This window comes from Papaver somniferum, chromosome 9 (genome assembly GCF_003573695.1).
Source record: "Papaver somniferum cultivar HN1 chromosome 9, ASM357369v1, whole genome shotgun sequence".
In the NCBI taxonomy this organism is placed as follows: domain Eukaryota; kingdom Viridiplantae; phylum Streptophyta; class Magnoliopsida; order Ranunculales; family Papaveraceae; genus Papaver; species Papaver somniferum.
The window spans coordinates 25419369-25426740 of record NC_039366.1 but is presented as its reverse complement, the minus strand read 5'-3'; the positions used below and the strand labels follow the sequence as shown (position 1 = coordinate 25426740).

The window sequence follows — 7372 nt, the reverse complement described above, 5'->3', positions numbered from 1 at the left end:
GAGTCCCATAGGCCTAAATTAGTGTAGTAGATTAGATTATATGAATGTGGAACTAAACTGTCATTGTTGAATATATGTAACTCTCAATGTTTTGATCATTGATCACTCGCATTTTGCACAAGATGTATGAAATGGACTATTTCTTAGTCACAATTATAGTGGCTCTTAAGCTATTCTCGATTCCTTAATTTAATCATTGTGTGGGATTGGTATATTAGAATCATACTTGGTATTTCAAAAATTATGCCCTCTACCCTCTGTCTAGAGTAGACAGTCGAGTTATTTTCTTCTGGAAACTGATGCACACAATATTAAAGTTAATGGAAAATTCGTTCTCTTCGTATGATACCTTTGATGTTCTTGTTTTTTATTTTTTATTTTTATGTATGTGAACTGATTTATGATCACCAAACGTAGACTTTTTGTGTATTTTTGTGTTTATTTCTTCTTGATGAATAATAAAAATCAACTATGGCGAATGATAGTTGAGAAAATTATTGTAAATAAAGAGCAATGTATATATTCATCAAGTCATATGCAAGTGTATGCAAGTCCTAATTACACAAGTCAAATGCATGTGTAATTCCTAATTATACTACTCAGATGCATGTGTAGATGGAAGTTACACATGCTGTATGGATGTGTAGTTGCAAGTTACATATGTTAATTAGATGTGTAGCTTATAGTTACACATGCTAATTGGAAGGAAAAAAACAGACTCAGGCATGGGAGAATCTGGAATCAGGTACGTAGTTGCAAAAAAGACTCCGACCTAGAAGAATCTGGAATCAATTAAACTATATGCATATGTAGCTACGAGTTACGATATGAAGTTGCATGTTAACATCGAGTTACGCACGTTAACTGGATGTGTAATTAATAAACACAAGAAACAAACTGACAAAAAAGAAAATATCAAAACTAAAAGTTCTGGATGTGTAATTCACAAATACAAGAACAAACTGACAGAAAATAAAATATCAAAACTAAAAGTATGAATTAGGACATTTCATTAACGTACAGCCAAAGTAGATGGTAACATTAAGCTAATTGTTACATTAACCATTTACATGAGTATCCGCAACTCACTTCTCAATAAAACAACATGGAGCTTCTCAATAATTTCTCAATAAAACCAATCACAGATGTTACCCCACCATGGCTTGATGAGGTTTCAGACATCTCTTCAATGTTGAGAAACTGTAGCATCTAAACAGCATCAAGATGTGCATAGAATACAAAGGAAACTGCAACAAAAATGAAAATACAAGTCACAACATCTCAAAAGAAGTAACCATCAATTTTTAACTACTACATCAATATCATGTCCGGTACATAGTTTCAGTGCCATCCAATATTTAAATGCGTATGTAACTCCGAATTACATAAGTCATATGCATGAGTAATATTTGTTTACACATGCATATGGCATGCGTATCTCTTGGTTACACATGTCAATATGCATGTGTAACTTCTAGGTACACATTTAGATTTGAAAAGTTTCATACAAATCAATTCCAATTTTTATACAACCATAGTTACTGTTATACCAAAGATATGAAACCTAGTAAAAACTACCATGCACATTTAGAATTGAGTAACAAAAAAAGATATAATCTAATTGTATCATTTTATACAACAAACTAAACAACTAGCTTTTTCTAAAGCCACCCATCGTGTGTTCTCAAACATTATGCTTCCGAGAGAAAAAGGGAACACCATTCCCATACGTTGGGTACACAAGCTATGATAGAGAGAAACAAAATATTTAAATACATGTGTAACACCCAATTACACAATTCATATGCATGTGTAACTCCTCGTTACACATTCCATATGCATGTGTAACTCGTAAATACACGTTCAGAATTGAAAACTTGCGTACGAATCAATTTCAGTTTTTGTTTGATCATAGTTACAGTTATGCCAAAGATTTGAAACCCAGTAAAAACTAACAATACACATTCAGAATTGAGCAACGAAAAGGTAAAATATAATTGTGTGGTTTTATACAACAAACTAAACAACTAGCTAACTAAGTTATTCATCTAGTAGTACTTGGTGTTACCCAATCTGCAAATTATTCAACATATTGGCGGAATCTACAAAGTTATCAATACAATAAAAGAAGAAGGCTATCTCAAATGTGGTAGCGGGAAATGATTAATATGAAGAGGATACCATTGTTTCCATCATTCTAATACGCTAAGATCCAAGACAGTCATATTTTCTAGCAAGGATTCCCTGTACATTTTGTACAAAATGTAAATTTTCTCCCAATAAATTTTGGAACAAATATATCACAAATTACATTTAATATTCTAAACAATAAAATCATAAAATTAACGCTTTCAACAGCTAGCAATATTTTTTTTCCCAAACAAAAAATTAATATGAAAAACAGTAGCAGTTTCGCGCAAAATTACCTTTGTCATAGTTTTTTTCTTTTACATTTTTTCTTTCTCAATTTGGTGTTGCGAATCGTTTTCTTTTTCTCTGAATTTCTCTACAGTTTAAAAAAGAGAGATCCATTATTATATACATATTTCAGACCTTTTTAAACCATATATCTAAGAAAATATGTAAGAATACCATAAAACCATATAAATTCAGGGATAATGATTCCAACAAAATACAAAAAAAAATTCGGGGGGAAAGAAGAAAAAGAGATTTATAGAAATTAGAATCAACATATAGGAAACCATAGAAAACATCAAAATCGAATCAAACATACCTGCTAAGGTCGATTCTTCTAGCTTTTCTTCTTCACCGATTGATTGTTTCCTCCCATTTTTTTGATCTGGGATGATAATTGATTAGGTTTGATCGAAAATCAATTGATTAGGTTTGATCTTAAACCTACCTAGTTCCATTTCTTTAGGCATTATCGATCGATTTGTTATATTAGTATCTAGATCTGATTTTTTTCCTCTTAATTTTCTTTGTTCTCATTTTATTTCTCTCTCTAAAAACAGACCGACTGTGGAAGAAGATGGAACAAGGTAGGTTTACATACATATATATACTAAAGGGTAGTCTAGTCTTTTCATCTTATATTTTAATTATTTTTAATTCGGGGCCTGATAATAAACTTCTTTTAACTAGGGGCCTCATATTATGGATTATCCATGGATTGGGCCATAGCCTAATTTTCCCTATTCTTTATAGGTGATCATCATACTTTCAGTTTTCAGCAGGCTTAAGCCAATCCTCAGACAAGCCCGTTCATAAAACCCACTCAAATTCCCATACTTTTAAACCCCCACCCCGTATTTCACCTCAACTTTTCACAACCCTAAACCGGCTTTCACAAATATTCTCTCTTAGGTTTTTAACTTCAATTTCCTCCCTTTCCCGATTGTCACGACACTATAATATTTTGTCAATCATCACAGCTCACCGACTTTAATTAATAACTTAATTGTGTTCTGTGTTGAATCTTTTTCTTTATCCATTTTCTGTTCAACCTTCCCAAGACCTTCTCAAGCCAAGAACCTATTTGAAAAAATTATCTAAAGCCCATTAGCAATCCCACCTACTTTCTATTTCTTCCCCCTTTATTTTTTCTCGTCATCATTCCAAATATTTCGGCCACATCATGAACATTTTGGCCTGGAACTGCCAGGGCATCAATAATCCATCCACTATACAACACCTAAAAGATATAATATCCTTACACAAGCCTGATATACTTTTCCTTTCATAAACTTTAGCTAATGAAAGACACATGTCAAGAGTTGCTCAATCCCTTCAATTCCATAACCTAACCTCAGTCCCCAAAGTTGGTCGAAGAGGAGGACTTTGCCTCATGTGGAACAACCTAAATGTTCAAGTGATAACTCAATCCCAGAGTTTCATCCATGTTCTTGTCACTCCCCCAACTCCGACACAACCATGGCTTTGCACGGGCATTTACGGTCCTCCACATCCGGCGGCAAGATCTGATTTTTGGCAGGATTTCCCAAAGATTTTCCCCAACATAACCAACTCAACCTCATGGGTGTTGATAGGAGACTTTAATGAAGTCACAAACCAATCAGAGAAGAAAGGAGGAAGACAAGTCAACTATAGCGAGACTCAGCCATTCCTCACAATGATAGATCAAATGGGGTTCATTGACCTAGGATTTCGTGGGGATCCATACACTTGGAAAAACAATCAGCAGGGTCAAGACAACATATTAGAAAGATTGGACAGAGCTCTTGCAACCCCATATTGGCGCACGACAAATCCTCATGTCGCCGTCACTCATCTTCCGAGAATAGCGTCTGATCACGCTCTCATCCTTTTGCGCACCAAAGCAATTGAATGGCAAGGACAAAAAAATTACAAATTTGAACATTTATGGTTGACACACCCTCATCTCAAGCAAGTTGTAGATTCTTCCTGGACTCAACAAAGTGACGCTGAACCTGCTCTGGACCTTCAATTAGAGCTAATCACCACTGGACAAACTCTTATGGATTGGAACAAGGACACCTTTGGGCATCTTCCAAAATTAATACGCAAATCAACAACGCAAATTCAGAGAGCACAACATCAGTGCGCCATTCATAATGGCGAGGAATTAGCATATTGGCTAAATCAAGAAAAGGAGCTAAGGAATCATCACCTCACCTTACTCCAATGTCATGCCACATATTGGCAACAAAGATCCAGAATACAATGGCTCCAATCAGGAGATAATAATACGACCTTCTTCCACACCAAAGCTACCATACACCGCAGTCGCGACAACATTCAACAATTACAAGATCATCAAAACAACTGGGTTTCTGATAAAGATCAAGTAATTCAGATCATCCTGGACCATTTCACCACTCAATACACAGCTCCGAACACAATAATAGATGAAGAGCTATATGAGGAAATAGCGCCAAGATTAACATCCAAACAATGCGATTCACTCTCAGCAGAAGTAACAGTACAAGAAATCAAGCAAGCTCTATTCTCCATCAATTCAAAAAGTGCCCTTGGGCCGGATGGTTATACAAGTAAGTTTTTCAAAGTTTTCTGGGATACCACTCACACACAAATAATAGCTATGGTTCGAAGTTTTTTTAATTCTCTAAATATCCACCCCCTCATGAACCACACAAATATTACGTTAATTCCAAAAGTGAACCACCCAACAAAACCATCTCAATTCAGACCTATCAGCCCCTGCAATGTCTGTTACAAAATCATATCAAAAATTCTAGTCAACCGCATTCGACCCCTTCTCCCATTTCTGATAAGCCCATATCAGAGCGCCCTCGTCCCTCAACGCTCAATTCATGATAACATCGCAATTGCAGGAGAACTATTCCACTACATTAAAACCTCAACCATCACCAAAGAACCCAAAATTGCTCTTAAATTAGATATCCAAAAGGCATATGATAGCCTTGACTGGGGTTTTATTAAAAAAGCCTTTACCAAATTAGGGTTCCCGGTAATTTTTGTGGACTATATCATGTTATGTATCAGCTCAGTCACCTACTCTATCAACATCAATGGAACCCCTCATGGTTTCATCACACCGACGAGGGGCATAAGACAAGGTGATCCCATATCTTCATACATTTTCATTATATGTGCTGAAATTCTATCAACAAATCTTGCCAAACTGGAAGCCAAACAGCTGGTTCGAGGTCTCAGAATATCGCAAAAGCACCACCCATATTACATCTTATGTATGCAGATGATCTCCTAATCACCTATAGAGCCTCCAAAGAGAGTAACATCCACCTAAAAAAGTTACTTCAATCATATGGATCATCGGCAGGACAAATAATCAACACAACCAAATCAACAATCATCCACCATCCGAGATTACTGCAAAACGATATAAATATTCTACACCAATTTTACAACATGCCAACCACTTCAACCCCTCCTATCTATCTTGGAGTCCAATTCAAACATGGGAGAACATCCCGCCACATTTTCGAACCTTTGCTTCAAAGGCTAGCTCGTAAAGCTCAAGGATGGATGACAAAATGTCTTACACCTGCCGGGAGGTTAGTTCTCATTAAAAACTCCTTAACTCCAACCTCTAACCACCTTATGCAAACAGAACTCTTCCCCACTCATGTCCACAAACAAATCGACCGGATTACCAGAAATTTTTTCTGGGGGATGACTCCGCTGTTAGAAAACTTCACCTTATGGGATGGAATAGACTCCACACACCGATAGCAAAAGGAGGAGTCGACATCAGGAAGAGTAGCCATCACAATAAGGATCTGCTCATGAAAAGACTATGGAATATTCATGATCAACCTCATTCCATCTGCACCGGTATCTACAAAGAGAATTACCTCCAACATCAACCAATTTTTCAAGGTCCAATCACTTTTCCTTCTACTTCCAGCCCGCAATGGAAGCAAATGGCGTCCCTTATACCTTTTGTAAAACAACAGTTATTTCGTCGCATAGGAAATGGTTTAGACACCCCCATCCAAGCTAATTGGATACCTCATTTTCCTAACCTTAATCCTACCCATTGCTATCCTATCCAAACTGTAGCTGATATAATTGACCCTCTTACTCATAATTAGAGACATGACCAGTTGCACAACCTTCCACCTAATGTAATACAACATATTATCAATATCCACCTTCCCTTGGACAACATCCCAGATAAAATAATTTGTCCACATTCGAAATCCGGAAAATATACCACTACTTCTGGATACAATTGTTTAACCCAACAAGATATTCGCACAACCATAAAGCCCCTCCCAACCACCAAATTTCTATGGACCTTACCATGTCCTCCAAAAATTCAGCTTTTCTTGTGGAAAGCTATCAACGAAGGTTTACCAACCTTCTCTTTATTACACCACATCAACCTCACCAATTCAAACATGTGCCCCAGATGCAACTCCGATCCAGAAACGGTGACACACATGCTTATTCAATGTCCTGTGGCAATAGCGGCGTGGACCAGCCTCTTAAACCGCATACCAACAAACCATCTTCAACATAACAACCAACCAATCACTGTAAATCCTCAAACAACCATATTACATCTTCTACAAGCTTCTACCGATATAACCACCATCACATCTTTCTGTTTTCTTTTTTTGGACACTATGGACAACCAGAAATGAACTTGTCTTCAACCAATCCCAATCTCACCCAGAAAACATCCTAAGAACAGCTCTAGCACAACAACAAGAATTTGAATGGGCAAGAAAAATCTCCCCACCGGTGCTACCTGGAGATCCAAATCCAATGATCGTAAGAACCATGACAAGAACAACTACAATCATTCAAGTTGGATGGTCTACTCCAGATTCGGGTTGGATAAAAATTAACACAGATGGAGTTGCTAGAGGTCATCCAGGTATGACAGGAGAGGGATTCATTTGCACGGACTCGAATG

The 7372-nt window shown here is 36.7% G+C and overlaps 1 long non-coding RNA gene across 1 annotated transcript; it reads right to left on the bottom strand.

Moving 5' to 3' along the window:
• Positions 1-978: 978 nt before the first annotated feature.
• LOC113309167 lies at positions 979-2969 on the bottom strand. Its single transcript, XR_003340417.1, has 3 exons — positions 2735-2969; positions 2427-2506; positions 979-1247 (listed from the first exon to the last, which is right to left on the bottom strand). It is a non-coding gene; the product is annotated as an uncharacterized LOC113309167 (long non-coding RNA).
• Between the last annotated feature and the right edge of the window lie 4403 nt (positions 2970-7372).